Genomic DNA, 22,335 nt, shown 5'->3' on the forward strand with positions numbered 1-22,335 from the left:
ATGTCTTACCAAGGTCTCTTTTCCAGGTGAGCCCTGTAACTATAAAATATACACATCAATATAATACAAAAAGCACGACAGAGATACAAAACACAGTCATAGAAAACAAAACCATTTTACATGAAACATGTCCTCAATCTGCAGTCTGAAATGCCCTAGAGGCACAAAATCATCCAATTTTAGGGGTTTGGAAATTTTCACTCTTCGCTCGACAACAAGTGCTCTTACCTAGTCACTAAAACTGTTTATTGTATGCTTGTTGCAGGGGTAGCTCATCCAGATACATTACTGATAAGAAATAGGGAGACTCCCTCGATGAGAGTTCATTACTAGACAAAAGCAGCCATGCCAGTATCAGTACCAGTGTTAAATACCATTGGGTCTGAGCCACTTATAGGATTGACAAATGAGCCGTGTGCTGAAAGCACCATTGGGTTCTCAAACTCCATTGAGCACCCGTGTGTGTGTGTGTGTGTGTGTGTGTGTGTGTGTGTGTGTGTGTGTGTGTGTGTGTGTGTGTGTGTGTGTGTGTGTGTGTGTGTGTGTGTGTGTGTGTGTGTGTGTGTGTGATGGTGGGACAAGGGATTTTCCCCTGAGAAACAGACATTTAGAATGACTGACGATGTCACTATCGATAGGAAGTAATCATCAGGAAGGAAAATGGAGTAGAAAGAGAATAATTAAGCAATAAGGTGCGCGGGTGTGTGGTATATGGCCAATATACCACGGCTAAAGGCTGTTCTTATCCATAACGCAGCACAGCGTGCCTAGATACAGCCCTTGGCCTTGGTATATTGGCCATATACCACAAATCCTTGAGGTGCCTTATTGCTGTTATAAACTGGTTACCAACATAATTAGAACAATAAACAAGTAATTTTGCGTCATACCGCTGGTATATTGTCTGATATACCACAGCTTTCAGCCAATCAGCATCCAGGACCCAAACTACCCAGTTTCTAAGAATGTATTAGGACATCAGAACAGGGTGTGGTTGTGGACAAGTGTGAAAATGCACTCCAAAGTCATGGATAATTGGGTCAATCCATAAGGCTGCTAAATAGTCAATTTATGGTACCCAAACTATCTGTACTGACTCGACGCACACTCACTAGACTATATATACACACCATATACACACACACTCACTAGACTATATATACACACACTCACTAGACTATATATACACACCATCTACACACACTCACTAGACTATATATACACACCATATACACACGCACTCACTAGACTATATATACACACACTCATTAGACTATATATACACACCATCTACACACACTCACTAGACTATATATACACACCATATACACACACACTCACTAGACTATTTATACACACCATATACACACTCACTCGACTATATATACACACCATATACACACACTCACTAGACTATATATACACACCACATACACACTCACTAGACTATATATACACACCATCTACACACACTCACTAGACTATATATACACACCATATACACACTCACTAGACTATATACACACTATATACACACTCACTAGACTATATATAAACACCATATACACACTCACTAGACTATATATACTGTCACGGTCGTTGTAGTAAGTGGACCAAAGCGCAGCGGGTCGAGTGCTCATTTTCACTTTTATTTTGAACACTTAAATAAACAAAACAATAACCGAACTAACAGTCTTGCAGGTTAAACACAGCAGTGCAAAGAACAACCTCCCACAATTCCCATAACAAACATACTCCTAAATATAGGACCTTCAATCAGAGGCAACGATAAACAGCTGCCTCCAATTGAAGGCCCCAATCCCAATACCTAAACATAGATCTAAACACCCTAGCACAGACATAGAAATATACATAGAACTTAACCAAAAAACCCCGGACTAATAAATCAAACACCCCTCTACATAAACACATGCTGAAACACACCATGAACCATCTAAAACAAACACCCCCTGCCACGTCCTGACCAAACTATAATAACAAATAACCCCTATTACTGGTCAGGACGTGACATATACACACTCACTAGACTATATAGACACACACCATATACACACTCACTAGAGTATATATACATGCATAAGGACAAATATTTAGAGGAATTGCAGCTATTGTAACTGTCAGAAAAGCCCTCTAAAAGCATAGGAAAATTATGATAAAAGAAAAACAGGAATTACTTGCACTTTAGTCCAACATATTGTGTTATCATTGCACTTATTAGCCTTTAAAGTAGAGGGGGAGGCCTAGACAGACAAAAATAATCGCCAATGGGTAAATAATCCAGATTGAACTCTTTCCTGGAGATGAGTCATTTGTTTTACATTTCCTAGCCTTGATGAGGACACTGCGCTAATGAGAAAAGTGTTAAGAGAACAACAGAAATAGAAGACTGATGACGTCACCGGAACCACAGAATCAGAATGGATTCTAATTCAAATTCTTTGTCCGGAACATTCTTCTGTGGAAAAGCATTGTGTGTCTAACATGGTGAACGTTCAAGACCAGAACATACAGCATAATCACATAGCTAGAACTGAAATGGAATTAAAGTTGGTATACTAGAGCCAGAGAGAGAGAGAGTGAAGGAGGGATTTGCGGTTTGCCAATGTTGGTGCATAGCAGCATACCATTCAACATCTCTGAGATAGAGACATTATTTTGGATGTTTTTTACTTAGACATCCAAAGTCAGACAGCATATTGCCAGGCACAATACTGTATTGTCTATTCTTTCCCCAGTGTCTGGAGAGTTTGACCTGCAGCTCTCATTCTACCCTTCACACCTCCAGCCCCTCTTCAGGTCCCCCTCTCCGGGTCCTCCTCTCCAGGTCCCCCTCTCCCAATAACCCAGCTGTAATCTCTTAATTAACTGGCTTGTTACTGAGGAAGTCACTTAATTAAACACAGTAATTGGGTCAATCCATAAGGCTGCTAAATAGTCAATTTATGGTCCCCAAACTATCTGCACTGACTCTATCTGCACTGACCCTACGCACACTCACTAGACTATATATACACACCATATATACACTCACTAGACTATATATACACACCATATATACACTCACTAGACTATATATACACACCATATACACATTCACTAGACTATATATACACACCATATACACACACTCACTAGACTATATATACACACCATATACACACTCACTAGACTATATATACACACTCACTAGACTATATATACACACCATATATACACTCACTAGACTATATGTACACACCATATACACATTCACTAGACTATATATACACACCATATACACACTCACTAGACTATATATACACACCATATACACATTCACTGGACTATATATACACACCATATACACATTCACTGGACTATATATACACACCATATACACACTAACTAGACTATATATACACACACCATATACACACACTCACTAGACTATATATACACAAACTCACTAGACTATATATACACACCATATACACACTCACTAGACTATATATACACACCATATACACACTCACTAGACTATATATAAACACCATATACACACTCACTAGACTATATATACACACCATATACACACTCACTAGACTATATATACACACCATATACACACTCACTAGACTATATATACACACCATATATACACTCACTAGACTATATATACACACCATATATACACTCACTAGACTATATATACACACCATATACACACTCACTAACCTACAAAGCATTACATGGGCTTGCTCCTACCTATCTTTCCGATTTGGTCCTGCCGTACATACCTACACGTACGCTACGGTCACAAGACGCAGGCCTCCTAATTGTCCCTAGAATTTCTAAGCAAACGGCTGGAGGTAGGGCTTTCTCCTATAGAGCTCCATTTTTATGGAATGGTCTGCCTACCAATGTGAGAGACGCAGACTCAGTCTCAACCTTTAAGTCTTTACTGAAGACTTATCTCTTCAGTAGGTCCTATGATTAAGTATAGTCTGGCCCAGGAGTGTGAAGGTGAACGGAAAGGCTGGAGCAACGAACCGCCCTTGCTGTCTCTGCCCCTCTTTCCACTGGGATTCTCTGCCTCTAACCCTTTTACAGAGGCTGAGTCACTGGCCTACTGGTGTTCTTCCATGCCGTCCATGGGAGGGGTGCGTCACTTGAGTGGGTTGAGTCACTGACGTGGTCTTCCTGTCTGGGTTGGCGCCCCCCCCCTTGGGTTGTGCCATGGCGGAGATCGTTGTGGGCTATACTCGGCCTTGTCTTAGGACGGTAAGTTGGTGGTTGGAGACATCCCTCTAGTGGTGTGGGGGCTGTGCTTTGGCAAAGTGGGTGGGGTTATATCCTGCCTGTTTGGCCCTGTCCGGGGTATCATCGGATGGGGCCACAGTGTCTTCTGATCCCTCCTGTCTCAGCCTCCAGTATTTATGCTGCAGTAGTTTATGTGTCGGGGGGCTAGGGTCAGTCTGTTACATCTGGAGTATTTCTCTTGTCTTATCCGGTGTCCTGTGTGTATTTAAATATGCTCTCTCTAATTCTCTCTTTCTCTCTTTCTGTCTTTCTCTCGGAGGACCTGAGCCCTAGGACCATGCCTCAGGACTACCTGGTATGATGACTCCTTGCTGTCCCCAGTCCACCTGGCCGTGCTGCTGCTCCAGTTTCAACTGTTCTGCCTGCGGCTATGGAACCCTGACCTGTTCACCGGACGTGCTTGTTGCACCCTCGACAACTACTATGATTATTATTATTTGACCATGCTGGTCATTTATGAACATTTTAACATTTTAACATTTTGACCATGTTCTGTTATAATATCCACCCGGCACAGCCAGAAGAGGACTGGCCACCCCTCATAGCCTGGTTCCTCTCTAGGTTTCTTCCTAGGTTTTTGGCCTTTCTAGGGAGTTTTTCCTAGGGAGTTTTTCCTAGCCACCGTGCTTCTTTCACATGCTTTGCTTGCTGTTTGGGGTTTTAGGCTGGGTTTCTGTACAGCACTTTGAGAATATCAGCTGATGTACGAAGGGCTATATAAAAATTAATTTGATTTGATATATATACACACCATATACACACTCAGTAGACTATATATACACACCATATACACACTCACTAGACTATATACACACCATATACACACTCACTAGACTATATATACACACCATATACACACTCACTAGACTATATACACACCACATACACACTCACTAGACTATATATACACACCATATACACACTCACTAGACTATATATACACACACTCATTTGTCTATATATACACACCATATACACACTCACTAGACTATATATACACACCATATACACACTAACTAGACTATATATACACACCATATACACACTCACTAGACTATATATACACACCATATACACACACCATATACACACTCAGCAGACTATATACACACACTCACTAGACTATATATACACACCATATACACACTCACTAGACTATATATACACACCATATACACACTCACTAGACTATATATACACACCATATACACACACACTAGACTATATATACACACCATATACACACTCACTAGACTATATATACACACCATATACAGTACCAGTCAAAAGTTTGGACACATCTACTCATTCAAGGGTTTTTCTTTATTTTAACTAGTGAAGACATCAAAACTATGAAATAATACATATTGAATCATGTAGTAACCAAAAAAGTGTTAAACAAATGAAAATATACGTTATATTTTAGATTCTTCAAAGAAGCCACGCATTGCCTTGATGACAGCTTTGCACAGTCTTGGTATTCTCTCGACCAGCTTCACGAGGAATGCTTTTCCAACAGTCTTGAAGGAGTTCCCACATATGCTGAGCACTTGTTGGCTGGTTTTCCTTCACTCTGCGGTCCAACTCATCCCAAACCATCTCAATTGGGTTGAGGTCGGGTGATTGTGGAGGCCAGGTCATCTGATGCAGCACTCCATCACTCTCCTTCTTGGTCAAATTGCCCTTACACAGCCTAGAGGTGTGTTCTGGGTCATTGTCCTGTTGAAAAACAAATGATAGTCCGAGATGGGATGGCGTTTCACTGCAGAATGCTGTGGTGGCCATGTTGGTTAAGTGTGCCTTGAATTCTAAATAAATCACAGACAGTGCCACCAGCAAAGCACCCCCACACCATCACACCTCCTCCACCTGGCCTACCAGGTTAAATAAAGGTGCTTTTTTTTATGCTTCACGGTGGGAACGACACATGCGGAGATCATCCGTTCACCTACTCTGCATCTCACAAAGACACGGTGGTTGGAACCAACAGATTTCCACCGGTCTAATGTCCATTGCTCATGTTTCTTGCCCCAAGCAAGTCTCTTCTTCTTATTAGTGTCCTTTAGTAGTGGTTTCTTTGCAGCAATTCGACCATGAAGGCCTGATTCACTCAATCTCCTCTGAAAAGTTGATGTTGAGATGTGTCTGTTATTTGAACTCTTTGAAGAATTTCTTTAGGCTGCAGTCTGAGGTGCAGTTAACCCTAATAAGCTTATCCTCTGCAGCAAATGTACATCTGGGTCTTCTTTTCCTGTGGCAAATTGATCAGAAATACAGTGTAGACATTGTTAATGACTATTGTATGACTATTGTAGCTGAAAACGGCTGATTTGTTATGGAATATCTACATAGGCCCATTATCAGCAACCATCACTCCTGTGTTCCAATAGCACGTTGTGTTAGCTAATCCAAGTTATAATTTTAAAAGGCTAATTGATCATTAGAAAACCCCTTTGCGATTATGTTAGCGCAGCTGAAAACTGTTGTCCTGATTAAAGAGCATTAAAACTGTCCTTCTTTAGACTAGTTGAGTATCTGGGGCATCAGCATTTGTGGGTTCGATTACAGGCTCAAAATGGCCAGAAACAAAGAACTTTCTTCTGAAACTCGTCAGTCTATTCTTGTTCTGAGAAATGAAGGCTATTCCATGTGAGAAATTGCCAAGAAACTGAAGATCTCGTACAACACTGTGTACTACTCCCTTCACAGAACAGCGCAAACTGGCTCTAACCAGAATAGAAAGAGGATTGGGAGACCCCTGTGCACAATTGAGCAAGAGGACAAGTACATTAGAGTGTCTAGCTTGAGAAACATACGCCCTACAAGTCCTCAACTGGCAGCTTCATTAAATAGTACCCGCAAAACACCAGTCTCAACGTCAAAAATTAAGAGGCGACTCCGGGATGCTGGCATTCTAGACAGAGTTGCAAAGAAAAAGCCATATCTCAGACTGGCCAATAAAAAGAAAAGATTAAGATGGGCAAAAGAGCACAGACACTGGACAGAGGAAGATTGGAAAAAATGTGTTATGGACAGACTAATCTAAGTGTGAGATGTTCGGATCACAAAGAACATTCGTGAGACGCAGAAAAAATTAAAAGATGCTGGAGGAGTGCTTGACGCCATCTGTCAAGCATGGTGGAAGCAATGTGATGGTCTGGGGGTGCTTTGGTGGTGGTAAAGTGGGAGATTTGTACAGGGTTAAAGGGATCTTGAAGAAGGAAGGCTATCACTCCATTTTGCAACGCCATGCCATACCCTGTGGACGGTTGTGATACAGCCTGGATTCGAAACAGGGTGTCTGCAGTGACGCCTCCAGCACTGAGATGCAATGCCTTAGACCGCTGCACCACCCGGGAGCCCCAGGACTAATATGGACTTGGTCTTTAACCAAATAGGGATATATTCTGTATACCACCCCTACCTTGTCACAACACAACTGATTGGCTCAAACGCATTCAGGAAAGAAATTAACAAGCACACCTGTTAATTGAAATGCATTCCAGGTGACTAACTCCTGAAGCTGGTTGAGAGAATGTTAAGAGTGTGCAAAGCTGTCATCAAGGCAAAGGGTGGCTACTTCAAATATAACATACATTTTGATTTGTTTAACACTTTTTTGGTTACTACATGATTCCATATTCACTGTAAAATTTACACCAGTTGAGTTCAGCGCATGTAAGCAACTTTTTCTTAATTTGATTTGATTCATCAAAGTCCTCTGGTGAATCTGACTGCTAGACCTGCTAATAATAACCTAGGAATCCTCCACAGGGTCTGTGTCTCTCCTGACTGTCTGTACCCATTACAGCAGGATGGGCAACACCAGTCCTCGGAGGCCAGAGTGGTCACACCTTTTCCGCATCCCTAGCAAACACATCTGATTAAACTAATTGCATTAATCAAGCCCCTGAGGACTGGAGTTTCCCACCCCTACACTACACTCATCCCTATGAGCAAAGGATATTGAAAATACGTCTTTTTGGTTGAAAATACGTATGATGTATTTTAACATCTTGTGCTCACTGGAATAGTAATAGGACCAGTATATTCTTTGATGGAGTAGACAGATCAGTTATAGTCACTAATAATGTTGACCATTTCAAATAATAGTAGATTGTAAACACATTGCATCAACTTTACATCCAGTGTGGTGACTGTGGTCTGTGTCAAAAACATTTCAACCTCATGACTTCAATGGTCAAATAAAGAAAAGATAGTAGGATAGAATGGTACTGAGAGGAAATGAATAACCACAACCTTAACCGAGACTGACAGTCACGACCATATACCACACATCAGCCTCCTCATTAATACTATACACCTCTAACTCTATCAATAAAATACATCCCTATCTTACTCCTCTTCTATCACCATCAACGGTATATTATCTGTCCCTTAAATGTCTTCCAACCCGCAAACCCACGTCAATATTGGTCCCACAGCACCACAGATCAATATAGAGATGGATTAATATAAATTTAGAGATCTCCTCCAATGCTTTCACCATCCACGTAATCAATGGCTGGTTAAGGCTAGCAAGGGATACATCTCGGTTAATGGGTTTCAACCCATCAGGAGTAACTTTAATAAATGTGTCAGATGAGGTAACTAAGGGTCACAAGGCCCGCTCACACACGCACGAATGCAAACACGCACACACATCAGTCATGAGACAGTGACTAGGCTCTTTGATCAGATTGACAACCATGTTGATACAGTGCCCATCCCAGTCACCCAGCTGGCTGTGGGCAGAGTGTATTATAGTATTTACTAGGGTGTATATTCATCTACCATTGTTGATGGATCAAATGTGACATGTGATTATAACTTTGTCACCAAGCCACATGCCATCACAGGGACAGCACACAGTCGTCAAAGCTTGTGGAAAATAATTCCCATGCATTCATTACAACTGGCAAATACATTTTACATTTTCCATTTTGAGCTTTTTCACAATATGAAGACCAAATAAATGTTGAATATATTTCAGTACTAGCAGCCCACCTGATTCAAATGTTTCACTAATCCACAAGCACAGTGTCACGCCCTGACCATAGAGAGCCTTTTTATTCTCTATTTTGGTTTGGTCGGGGTGTGACTGGGGGGGTGTTCTAGTCTAGGTTATTTATTTCTATGTTGGCCTGGTATGGTCCCCAATCAGGGGCAGCTGTTTATCGTTGTCTCTGATTGGGGATCATATTTAGGCAGCCATTTCCCCATTGTGTTTTGTGGGATCTTGTTTCTTTGTAGTTGCCTATGAGCGTCACGTATCGTTTAGGCTTTGTTGTTTTGTGCGGTTCACTTAAATAAAATATGTGGAACCCAGATCACGCTGCACGTTGGTCGGAGTATGCTTCCAGTTCGTACGACGAGCGTGACACACAGTTACAATAGGTGGAATGGAAGGGCTCGAGGTCAGGTTTGGGAAACACCGATCTATCACAAACCTCACCACATCATAAACTCACACGCCGTTCACACTGTCACCAAACCACTCATCATTCACCATCATTGACACCTTCATTCTACCATCATTGACACCATCATTCCACCATCCTTGACACAATCATTCCACCATCATTAGCACATCATTCCACCATCATTGACACCATCATGCCACAATCATTGGCACACCATTCCACTATCATTGACACCATCATTCCACCATCATTGACACCATCATTCCACCATCATTGACGCAGCATTCAACCATCATTCCACCATCATTAACACCACCATTCCACCATCATTCCCCATCATTGACACCATCATTCCACCATCATTGACACAGCATTCCACCATAATTTCACAATCATTGACACCATCATTCCAACACCATTGACACCATCATTCCAACATCATTGATAGCATCAGTCACCATCATTCCACCATAATTGACACCATCGTTGACACCATCATTGGCACCATCAATGACACCATCATTGACACCGTCATGCCACCATCCTTAACGCCATCATTCCACCATTATTAATACCATTTTTTTTATCTGTGATGTGCTAGATGTATTGTTAAAGATTGATGTAAAAAGATCCACTGGGGCTGATATGCTTGATCCATTGTTGCTGCAGCTCTCTGGCCCCCTGATTGTTGAATCTTTCGCACATATGTTTTACCTGACGATTATATCTGGTACTATCCCCAAGGTTTGGAAGGCAGCCCATGTACTCCCCCTTCACAAAGGTGGTGACCTCTGTGACCTAAATAATTACCGCCCTATTTCTAAACTTTCTTGCCTAGCTAAAATATTAGAATTCTTGATTAATTTTCAGCTAAGATCTTTCTAATCTTTGAATGTATTCTAAATGTGCATCAGTCAGGTTTTAGACCAATTTATAGCTATATCTTTGCTGCATCCCTAATTATAAATAATGTGGTTAACTGTATGGACAAAAGGCAACATTGTGCTGCCTCTTCATTGACCTGTCAAAGGCTTTCGATACTGTTGATCACTCACTGCTTATTCAGAGGCTTTCCAAAATTAGCCTAGACCTGGCTGCATGTAACTGGTTTAAAAATTACTTGACAGATATACCTCAATGTGTATCTACTAATGGTGTTAAATCAGGTTTCCTGGATATTACGAAAGGTGTCCCGCAGGGGTCAATTCTGGGTCCTGTATTTTTTACAGTTTACATTAAAAACATTGTATGCCGATGATACTGTTGTGTAGGCAATTGCCCCCACAGTTGACCAGGCTCTATCTGAACTACAGCCTGCCTTCATTGTATTACAGAAAAACTTTATTGACCTGAAATTAGTATTGAATGCAGGTAAAACTAAGTATATATTGTTCTTTAGAGCGCATGAAAATAACAATGATGATTTAAGCAAATGTACTTTAGATCGTGTTCCTGCTTACAAATATCTGGGCATCTGGAGAGATGAAAAGCTGTCTTTTAAACATAAGAATGAGTGTGAGTTTTTGTCACAAGCCAGCTCGTGGGAAGTGACAAAGAGTTCTTACAAGACCAAGGCACAAATAATAATATAATAATAATCAATAATTTTGCTTTTTATTTAACCATCTTACATATAAAACCTTATTTGCTCATTGAAAATTGTGAACAACTCATCACAGGTTAATGAGAAGGTTGTGCCTGAAAGGATGCACATAACTCTACAATGTTGGGTTGTATTGGAGAGAGTCGGGGCTAGGGGGCAGTATTTGCACGGCCGGATAAAAAAACGTACCCGATTTAATCTGGTTACTACTCCTGCCCAGGAACTAGAATATGCATATAATTAGTAGGTTTGGATAGAAAACACTCTAAAGTTTCTAAAACTGTTTGAATGGTGTCTGTGAGTATAACAGAACTCATATGGCAGGCCAAAACCTGAGAAGATTCCATGCAGGAAGTGGAAATCTGATTTGTGGAATCACCTTCAACACTTTGCCTATGAAACACACCGTGAGTTAGGATTCATTTAGCACTTCCTAATGCTTCCACTAGATGTTAACAGTCTTTACAAAGTGGTTTGAGTCTTCTCCGGTAAAAACTGACCGAAAGAGAGGCTTGGAAAGTTGGTCATAGAGGGAGGGCCATTACTACTATGACGCGGGCGCCCATGGGTACCCTTTCATTCCGAAACATTTAGTAAGACAATGCAATCGTCCGCCTTGAATATTATTGAAGCTCTGATTGAAAAAGGCCCTAAAGATTTATGTTATACAACGTTTGACATGTTTGAACGAACGTAAATATATATTTTTTGCACATTCGTGACGACAAGTCCCGTGCGCCTCGTACATTATGAGTAGCCTTCGGAACGCGCTAACAAGAAGGAGCTATTGGGACATAAATTATCAACTTTTTCGAACAAAACTACATTTGTTGTGGACCTGGGATTCCTGGAAGTGCCTTCTGATGAAGATAATCAAAGGTAAGGGAATATTTACAGTATATTTGATTTTAGATGGTTCCAAGATGGCGCTAACCTGTATCGCCTAGCCTATTTTTCTGAGCATAGGACCTCGTTTATTGCAAAGTGTGATTTCCCAGTAAAGTTATTTTTAAATCTGGCAATGCGGTTGCATTCACGAGATGTTAATCTATAATTCTTTGAATGACAATATTACATTTTAACAATGTTTTCGAATAGTAATTTTGTAAATTGTAGCGCTGGTTCACCGGAAGCATTTGAGGGAAAATATTTTCTGAACGTCACGCGCCGATGTAAAATGCTGTTTTTATATATAAATATGAACTTTATCGAACAAAAAATGCATGTATTGTGTAACATGATGTCCTAAGGAGTGTCATCTGATGAAGATTGTCAAAGGTTAGTGCTGCATTTAGCTGTGTTTTGGGTATTTGTGATGCATGCTAGTTGCTTTAAAAATGGCAGTGTGATTATTTTTGGCTGGGTACTCTCCTAACATAATCTAATGTTTTGCGTTCGCTGTAAAGCCTTTTTGAAATCGGACAACGTGGTTCGATTCAGGAAAGGTGTATCTATAAAATGGTGTAAAATAGTCATATGTTTGAGAAATTGAAGTTATAGCATTTATGAGGTATTTGTATTTCGCGCGACGCGATTCCACTGGCTGTTGACTAGGGTGGGACGCAAGCGTCCCGGGTTCCCAGACAGGTTAAATCATTTTCCACACACAGTCTGTGCCTGTATTTAGTTTTCATGGTAGTGAGGGCCGAGAATCCACTCTCACATAGGTACGTGGTTGCAAAGGGCATCAGTATCTTAACAGAGCGATTTGCCAAGGCAGGATAATCTGAGAGCAGCCCAATCCAGAAATCTGGCAGTACTTCTGATCAAATAAAATTTTCTCAGAACCGCTTTTTGAAATTTTGATGAGGCTCTCTTGTTCAGATATCAGTAAGTGGACTGGAGGCAGGGCATGAAAGGGATAATACATCCAGTTGTTTGTGTCATCCGTTTCGGGAAAGTACCTACATAATTGTGCACCCAACTCACTCAGGTGCTTCGCTATATCACATTTGACATTTTCCATAAGCTTGAGTTCATTTGCACACCAAAAAAATCATACAATGATGGAAAGAACTGTGTGTTGTCCTTGTTAATGCAGACAGAGAAGAGCTCCAACTTCTTAATCATAGCCTCAATTTTGTCCCACACATTGAATATAGTTGCTGACAGTCCCTATAATCCTAGATTCAGATCATTCAGGTGAGAAAAAAACATCACCCAGATAGGCCAGTCGTATGAGAAACTCGTCATCATGCAAGCGGTCAGACAAGTGAAAATTATGGTCAGTAAAGAAAACTTTAAGCTCGTCTCTCAACTAAAAAAACGTGTCAATACTTTGCCCCTTGATAACCACCAGTTGTAAAAGCGTTACATGGTCGCTGCCTATATCATTGCATAATGCAGAAAATACACAAGAGTGCCTTGCTTTAACAAAGTTAACCATTTTCACTGTAGTGTCCAAAATGTCTTTCAAGCTGTCAGGCATTCCCTTGGCAGCAAGAGCCTCTCTGTGGATGCTGCAGTGTACCCAAGTGGCGTCGGGAGCAACTGCTTGCACACGTGTTACCTCTCCACTATGTGTCCCTGTCATGGCTTTTGCGCCATCAGTATAGATGCCAACATGAGCAGCAGCTACGTTTGGCTACATATGGACCGTTAGTGGAATTCCTGCGAGAGAGTAACGGTTAATGTGATTGGATGTTAATTATTTGACTAGGCTACCTGTATTTGACATTGTGTTGTTATTTCGCTGAACACAAGATGGTTTAAATGAATTTTTGTCAGTGAAATGAGGCTACTCAGGCGAGAAGAAAAACTCACCCAAATGTATAGCCCTGTTGGAAAATATAAATGGACTGTTTGAAAATGTGAAGAAAAAAATGTGAATCCCATTTTTATTTGGCGTACCCCCAATGGTATTGTGCGTACCCCTGGGAATACCTGCTCTACATAGACATGTCTTATATGTGCAGAAAGCTTAAATTCTTGTTAATCTCACTGCAGTGTCCAATTTACAGTAGCTATTATTATTCCACTATCATTAACGCCATCAGGCGCATTTCATCCATCACTAAAAGTTGATGAAACTAGATCCCCTACATACTGGTCTTTAGGAGGAGGAAAATAACTGTCAGGGGAGGTTATCTTCTGCTCTGTTTAACCAATCCAGTAAATGTGGAGGAGGAGTAGATGCAGGCTCTTTTTCCCCTGAAATCTGGAACATCCGGTTGTTAGAGACTAGTCAGAGGCTATATAATTATACACTGTCTTATACAGATGTAGGATCTTCATTTTATCACCCTGTTGCAGGCAAACTTTTCTGCAATTCAGGAACTTTTAGACTTCTAGTGTATTTGAGGTTTCTGACTTGAATTTCCCTTACGAAAAATGTATCAACCCCTACAAAAATGTCCATTAATTATAATCCACATAATAATTCACATTTCTTGTTGCCTCAGGATTATTTTCCTGCTGTAGCAAACTGGCTCAAATTAAGATCCTACATCTGTATTTAATAATAATAGCATAACACACCTGACTCAGACCTGCAGTGATGCTGTGAAAGGCAGCTGCAGAGTTGATGTGATGTGACACCCGTGATGTGGCAGACAAAGAACACCCCTGTCAGGAATTGAGGGGGAATGGACACAAAGTCCTCACCCACCGCCGTTTCCCCTCCAAACACATCTTTTCGCGTGTCATCCTGTTCAGCTCCTGTTTTATCCAACAAGGAAGAGCCACTTAGGAGAAAAGAAGAACAACGTTTTTTTTCTTCAGGGAACTGTCTGTCATTATCTGCTTTTCAAGGGAGATTCAGGACTCTTCTCAGTAGGTTGTGTAAACGGGGTGGTGTTCCATAAGGCACAACGTAATGAAAATGAGCGTTCTTATTGGATGAGTTAATGTTGCATGTCCCTAGTACAGTGTTTTAAAACGTTTTCTTCCATTTCGTGCCTATTGAACACGACCCAGGACACAACTTGTTGGAATGGGTTCTCAATTGGGGCTCTGCGTATTATAGGCATATGCAAAACATAGTGATTTTTAATTTTATTTCTCCCTCAATTCATCCGAGATTTGTAAAACGTATCCAGTATGGCATCCATATTTATGTGATATATTTTTTTTTAACCTTTATTTAACTAGGCAAGTCAGTTAAGAACAAATTCTTATTTACAATGACGGCCTAGGAACAGTGGGTTAACTGCCTTGTTCAGGGGCAGAACGACAGATTTGTACCTTGTCACCTCGGGGATATTAGGAATGCAGTTTGATGACTTTCTAATAGGGATCCCTTTAGTCTTAATGGGTTCTTTTTTCTCAAGCTGAGTGGCTGCCTTCTACTGCCGGTAGTTGTACTATACAACTGATCCACAACTATACGGGAGGGTTTCCAACAACTGTACAACTGTTACAAACTAGCGTAACATACACCATGTCACTGACATAACTCCAGAGTAGAACCTATCTTGGTCCTCTATCTGATGCTGAGGACCGTTCAAACGGTTGCACAGAAGAACAACAGAGAGCTGATCAAGAGCTAATTTCACAGTTTCCTCAAATCTGTGTCGTGCCGGATGGGGAGAGCTTTGAATTATTTTGCCCCCAGGTCTGAGGAGGCCGCATCTAATTGTCTTGAAATCCCTTTAAAATCACATTTACACACTCCTCTCTCTTTCTCTCTCTTTTACACACACACACACACACACACACACACACACACACACACACACACACACACACACACACACACACACACACACACACACACATAGGCGAGCATGGAGGCATGCACACGCACACACACAGGCGAGAAAACATGCACACACACACCAGCCAGGTCACCCGTGATACAAGTCAGTATTCGACATCCATCCAGGTCTGATGACAATCGGCCACTAGGGGCAACAGTGACCGATGTTACCTTCAAGTAGGGTTTGGTTTTGTAAGCATCTGCCTCTGATATCAAAGGTCACACGTTCGAATCCAGCAATAGAAAGTTGTTTATGAGATTTTTGTTTTCAGCCTATCCCAAACCTTAACCCTTACCATAACCACTCTGAGTTAATGCCTAAACTTGACCCTAACCTTAAAAATGTGAGTAAACATAAACACTTAAAAATGTGACGTTTGAGAAACATGGATGAACGTTAAATTCTGACGTGAGACTGTGAGAGCTAGTTGCGCGCGCACACACACACACACACACACACACACACACACACACACTCTCTCTCTTTATCTCTTTCTCTTTCTCTGTGTCTAATCAGAAGACGCAGACTAAGTGGAGAAAACCCTTTCCCTGAGACGATATTATCCGTCTACTGGGTTTCACCCTGGGTCGTCTGTGCACCGTAAAGCTGTAGAAGCCCACTGAGCTAAAGGCTAAGCATTTGCTTAGGGAGCTAATGCAAGCCTAATTTGAAACACAGCATATATATGGAGTATCTTCTGAGAAAAGTAAAAGGCTAATTTGATTGAGTAGATTTCCATTGTGCTCTGAAACCTCTAGATATAATGAAGTTTGACCGATAGCAGCTCCAGTCAATGTGTAGCTTTGAACCTGACCTCCTGAGTCCCTCTGTGCCTTCACCTCTCTCTGGAAAGCGCAATATTCACCCCCCGATTAGCCTTTATCTCCCACGGGGCAGCTAGCCATGTACAGCTTAAGCCTATAATCAGTTGAAAGCTAATCCTGATTGACTCCTTTGAACAAACCCAAATTGATATTGACTGATATTCAAAGAAAAACACCTCCATCAAACCACTGTTCAACCAGGTATGGAATAAGCCTTTAAAATAATCTCGGTAACCAGGTATAGATTACATTTATAATAAAAGCAAATTAAAAAGACAGAAATTAAACTGACCCCGATTAACCCAATATCGGCTTTAGTAAGGAAAATGGTATAATTTCTAAAAGACACCATGTCCATCAAAATGCAGACAATTCTGATTCTAAGTCAAATGAATGACAGAGGAACAATAACTACAGATGTGGGATCTTAATTTGAACCAGTTTTGAAACCTCAAATACACTACAGGTTTTACATTTCCTGCATTGCAGGAAAGTTCTCCTGCAACAGGGTGATCAAATTAAGATCCTACATCTGTGTAGGACCCTGAGCACCTCACTAGCACTCTTATATTGAATTTGTTCATTTAGGGTTGGTGCAGTAAGGCTTGTATGTTAACCCACTGCACTGCTAACTGTCTAGGGCTTTCCTCTCATTCACAGCACCAGAATAGCTCTAGGCAGTAAATATAATTCTAGTAGAGTGGGGTAAATTGAGCCAAAGAAGTAAGTTGAGTCACCCTTGTTTCTAGGAAACCATACACAAAATTAATAATTTGGCCAAATCTTTTTTGAAATAGGTCATAATTGCATGGAGTCTGTGAAGGAAGAAACCACATGGAAAAAGAGTGGTAAGCAAGTTAGGCCCAAAAAAACGGACTTTCACCAAATCAAATGAATGTATTGTGTTAGAGGTTTCGTGATGCTTGTATCTAAACCAAAGTAGAAAATTGTAAGATTGTTCTATACGTCAGTTGGGGTCTCTATACGCTTCAATATGAGGTCTTAAACCTAGCATGAAAAAGCATCCTTGTAGCTGTGTGGGCTAATATATTCAAAAGGTTTGCCTTGGGGTAAGGTGAGACAATTTAAGTATTTCATTCAGTATAGAAATTTATAGTCGGCTTAACTTACCCTGTCCAGCAGCTCAACTTACCCCAAGGCAAACAAAAAAGTGCCAAGAGACCACTTTTTTTGGACAAGCTATGTTTTCAAAACTGTAATGTCTACATGAATTCATATTATTTCCAGGGATACACAACATCCTGAAATATATGTAGATGTTTGTTAGAAAGAACACTGTATTGCCCTTGACGGAGTAATGCTGAATGTATAAAAGAGCGCAACTTACCCCACTCTCCCCTACTGTGAACAAATGATTTATGGACTACAGCTGTAGATAGCCCCTCATTAAGTGGTGGTCCATTGACAGAACACACAAAGTGAGTCCTGGAAAGCAACAGAAACTGCCCCCGGGCTTTAGCCTAAGTCATGAGCAGCCATGTGGTTAGTTCTCTGCCGTCATCAGATCATCAACAGGAAATGTCTTTGCAGACAGTATTTTGCACCGAAAGCATAAAGATTTAACCTTCTCCCTGGGGTGTTAACTGTGGAAAATAATAGTCTTGCATCGTCTTGGTGGAGATGAATCGATTTAAAGACCAGGGGATCAATAGGAGGATAATGAGAGTGATGGGAGAAATATGCTCCTGTCATGGGTCAGGACTTTAACTGTGCCACGAGCACCGAGAATAGAGAGAAAGAGCACAGGAAGAGAGAGATAGCACAGATGAGAGTGAAAGAGCACAGAAGAGAGTGAAAGAGCACAGAAGAGAGCGAAAGAGCACAGAAAGAGAGAGAGAGCACAGAAAGAGAGAGAGAGCACAGAAAGAGAGAGAGAGCACAGAAAGAGAGAGTGAGCACAGAAAGAGAGAGTGAGCACAGAAAGAGAGAGAACACAAAGAGAAAGAGAGCATATAAAGAGAGAGCACAGAGAGAGAGAGCGAGATCACAGAAAGAGAGAGAGCACAGAGAGAGAGATCACAGAAAGAGAGAGCGAACACAGAACAGAAAGAGCACAGAAAGAGAGAGAGAGCACAGAAAGAGAGAGAGAACAGAAAGAGAGAGCACAGAAAGAGAGAGAGAGCACAGAAAGAGAGAGAGAGCACAAAGAGAAAGAGAGCACAGAAAGAGAGAGAGAGCACAAAGAGAAAGAGAGCACAGAAAGAGAGAGAGAACACAAGGAGAAAGAGGGCACAGAAAGAGAGCACAGAAAGAGAGAGAGAGAACGCAGAGAGAGAGAGCACAGAAAGAGAGCACAGAAAGAGAGAGAGAGAACGCAGAGAGAGAGAGCACAGAAAGAGAGCACAGAAAGAGAGAGAGAGCACAGAAAGAGAAAGAGAGCACAGAAAGAGAGAGAGCACAGAAAGAGAAAGAGAGCACAGAAAGAGAGAGAGAACACAGAGAGAGCACAGAAAGAGAAAGAGCGCACAGAAAGAGAGAGAGAACACATAAAGAGAAAGAGAGCACAGAAAGAGAGAGAGAACACAAAGAGAGAGAGAACACAGAAAGAGAGTCGAGGAAGAGAGAGAGCACAGAAAGAGAGAGAACAGAGAAAGAGAGAGGGAACACAGAAAGAGAGAGAGAACACAGAAAGAGAAAGAGAACACAGAAAGAGAAAGAGAACACAGAAAGAGAGAACACAAAGAGAGAGAGAACACAAAGAGAGAGAGAACACAGAAAGAGAAAGAGAACACAGAAAGAGAGAAACACATAAAGAGAGAGAGAACACAGAAAGAGAAAGAGAACACAGAAAGAGAAAGAGAACACAGAAAGAGAGAACACAAAGAGAGAGAGAACACAAAGAGAGAGAGAACACAAAGAGAGAGAGAACACAAAGAGAGAGAGAACACAGAAAGAGAAAGAGAACACAGAAAGAGAGAAACACATAAAGAGAGAGAGAACACAGAGAGAGAGAAACACATAAAGAGAGAGAGAAACACAGAAAGAGAGAGAGCACAGAAAGAGAAAGAGAGCACAGAAAGAGAGAGAGAACACAGAGAGAGCACAGAAAGAGAAAGAGCGCACAGAAAGAGAGAGAGAACACATAAAGAGAAAGAGAGCACAGAAAGAGAGAGAGAACACAAAGAGAGAGAGAACACAGAAAGAGAGTCGAGGAAGAGAGAGAGCACAGAAAGAGAGAGAACAGAGAAAGAGAGAGGGAACACAGAAAGAGAGAGAGAACACAGAAAGAGAGAACACAAAGAGAGAGAGAACACAAAGAGAGAGAGAACACAGAAAGAGAAAGAGAACACAGAAAGAGAGAAACACATAAAGAGAGAGAGAGCACAGAAAGAGAAAGAGAACACAGAAAGAGAGAAACACATAAAGAGAAAGAGAACACAGAAAGAGAAAGAGAACACAGAAAGAGAGAACACAAAGAGAGAGAGAACACAAAGAGAAAGAGAACACAGAAAGAGAGAAACACATAAAGAGAGAGAGAACACAGAAAGAGAAAGAGAACACAGAAAGAGAGAAACACATAAAGAGAGAGAGAACACAGAAAGAGAAAGAGAACACAGAAAGAGAGAACACAGAGAGAGAGAGAACACATAAAGAGAGAGAGAACACAGAAAGAGAGAAACACATAAAGAGAGAGAGAACACAGAGAGAGAGAAACACATAAAGAGAGAGAGAACACAGAAAGAAAAATAGAGCAAATAAAAGAGAAAGAGTGCTCAGATTAAGCAGTGACTGTGTACCAGCAGTTACTCTTGTACACATCGCGAATCTCCACGAAGAATATACCATACAACACAATTAAATCGTTATCAAGTTAAAATATTGCCATGTAATTTCACATTCTAACTTGATGAATAAAATCCAAAGTAATAGTATTTTCTTCTCCTTAGCAATTTATTGTCCTCTCCTTATGTCTTGATATTGCATCAAATAAATCAGTCTTATCTCCCAAATTGTTGCTCACTTACTGTGTGGTTTTTATTTTCCTTTTTAACTCATTTGTTTCAGTGGCATTCTACATGCTTTACCTGTAAATGACAGTGGGAAAACTCCTCCATACTTCAGCAAGAACCCAGAGAGAAATTCTACATTGCTCAAACTGATAACTAACTAACCCTAAAAACACATGCCACCCTATAAATAAACCAGCCACCAGAAGATAAACCAAACTGCACTGAGCTGTTAGGCAACTTCTCAGGTTTAAAACTGAACCTATACTCCTTCAGTGTCAGCCAGGGAAATGTCCCAGCAACAAAATCAAGCCAGGTGAGTTCTCCCCATCCCCACCTTAAGCCAAGTCTGAAGGTCTAAGGTCAGTCTTACCTGAGTACTATAGAGGGGTTTGGGCGCAGGTCCTTTAAGTGACTTTGGTCTACAGTGCAGCAGCTCTAGTTAGTGTCCTGTCTTCTTTCTCAGTGTATTTCATCTATACAGACAGGCTGTTGCTCAGACCTCTTATAGAGGGGCACACCCCTCCCTTTGGTGCTGCCCCCTGCATCCCCCTTTCACTTTCATCACAGAGAGGAGGGGGATGGAGAGAGTGGAACGAGAGAGGGAGGGGTTGGAGACTTAGAAACAGAGAGCTAGTGAGAGAAAGAGGGGTTGGAGACTTAGACAGAAACCTAGTGAAAGAGAGAGGGGTTGGAGAGATGGAGAGAGGGAGAGAAAGGGGGACACTTGAAAGAGAGTGAGAGAGAGATAGAGAGAGACAGCGAGAGAGAGAGGGAAGGAAGGAAGGAAGGAAGGAAGGAAGGAAGGAAGGAAGGAAGGAAGGAAGGAAGGAAGGAAGGAAGGAAGGAAGGAAGGAAGGAAGGAAGGAAGGAAGGAAGGAAGGAAGGAAGGAAGGAAGGAAGGAAGGAAGGAAGGAAGGAAGGAAGGAAGGAAGGAAGGAAGGAAGGAAGGAAGGAAGGAAGGAAGCAAGCTTATTACATATGATGGACAGGCAGACTTACATTAGTTTGTCAATGCCAACGTATAACCTGCGGTCTCCTACTTCAGCTACCCAACACATTTAGCAATTTTCAAACACCTGAAACAGCTTTTTCCTGCATTATAGAGCTATAATCATTATGCTCAATTCTATATAAAAAATATATGTATATTCTAAGCATACATCTTGAGCTGTCTCTATCCTCCTGACTGGTGAGTCCTTTTTTAAAGCAATGAAATAAGCTTCTGTGCATCTCTGGGTAAAAGATGGAAAGGAATGTGTGTTATTCAGTACATTTAGTTATTGCTTGCTTTTCTGAAGACTACCAACCTTACCAGTAGGCATGTCAACTAAAATAGTTAAATAATCTAGCTACTGATGGTCTGAAATGGATTCTTGGTAGCTAGTCATGAGATTGGGAACCTATCTGGGCTAAAGCTAACTTCATTATATTGCTAGGTGACTAGCAGTATTACAGAGAAACAACAACAACAACATATTTTTTTAAATAAATAAATAC

At 41.1% G+C, this 22,335-nt stretch overlaps 1 protein-coding gene across 2 annotated transcripts in view; it reads right to left on the minus strand.

Annotated features, from left to right (window-relative positions):
* The window catches only part of LOC106567684 (proenkephalin-A), a 40,764-nt gene extending 19,461 nt beyond the window's left edge, over positions 1 to 21,303 (minus strand). The window contains exon 1 of one of the 2 annotated variants that reach the window (XM_014137299.2): positions 21,209 to 21,303. The gene's annotated coding sequence lies outside the window, so the exon portion shown is untranslated. Of the gene's footprint in view, positions 1 to 18,215; positions 18,604 to 21,208 lie in introns of those variants that run through there. The other variant, XM_014137452.2, reaches the window with a different exon arrangement.
* Between the last annotated feature and the right edge of the window lie 1,032 nt (positions 21,304 to 22,335).

This window comes from Salmo salar, chromosome ssa01, assembly GCF_905237065.1.
Source record: "Salmo salar chromosome ssa01, Ssal_v3.1, whole genome shotgun sequence".
Classification (NCBI taxonomy): domain Eukaryota; kingdom Metazoa; phylum Chordata; class Actinopteri; order Salmoniformes; family Salmonidae; genus Salmo; species Salmo salar.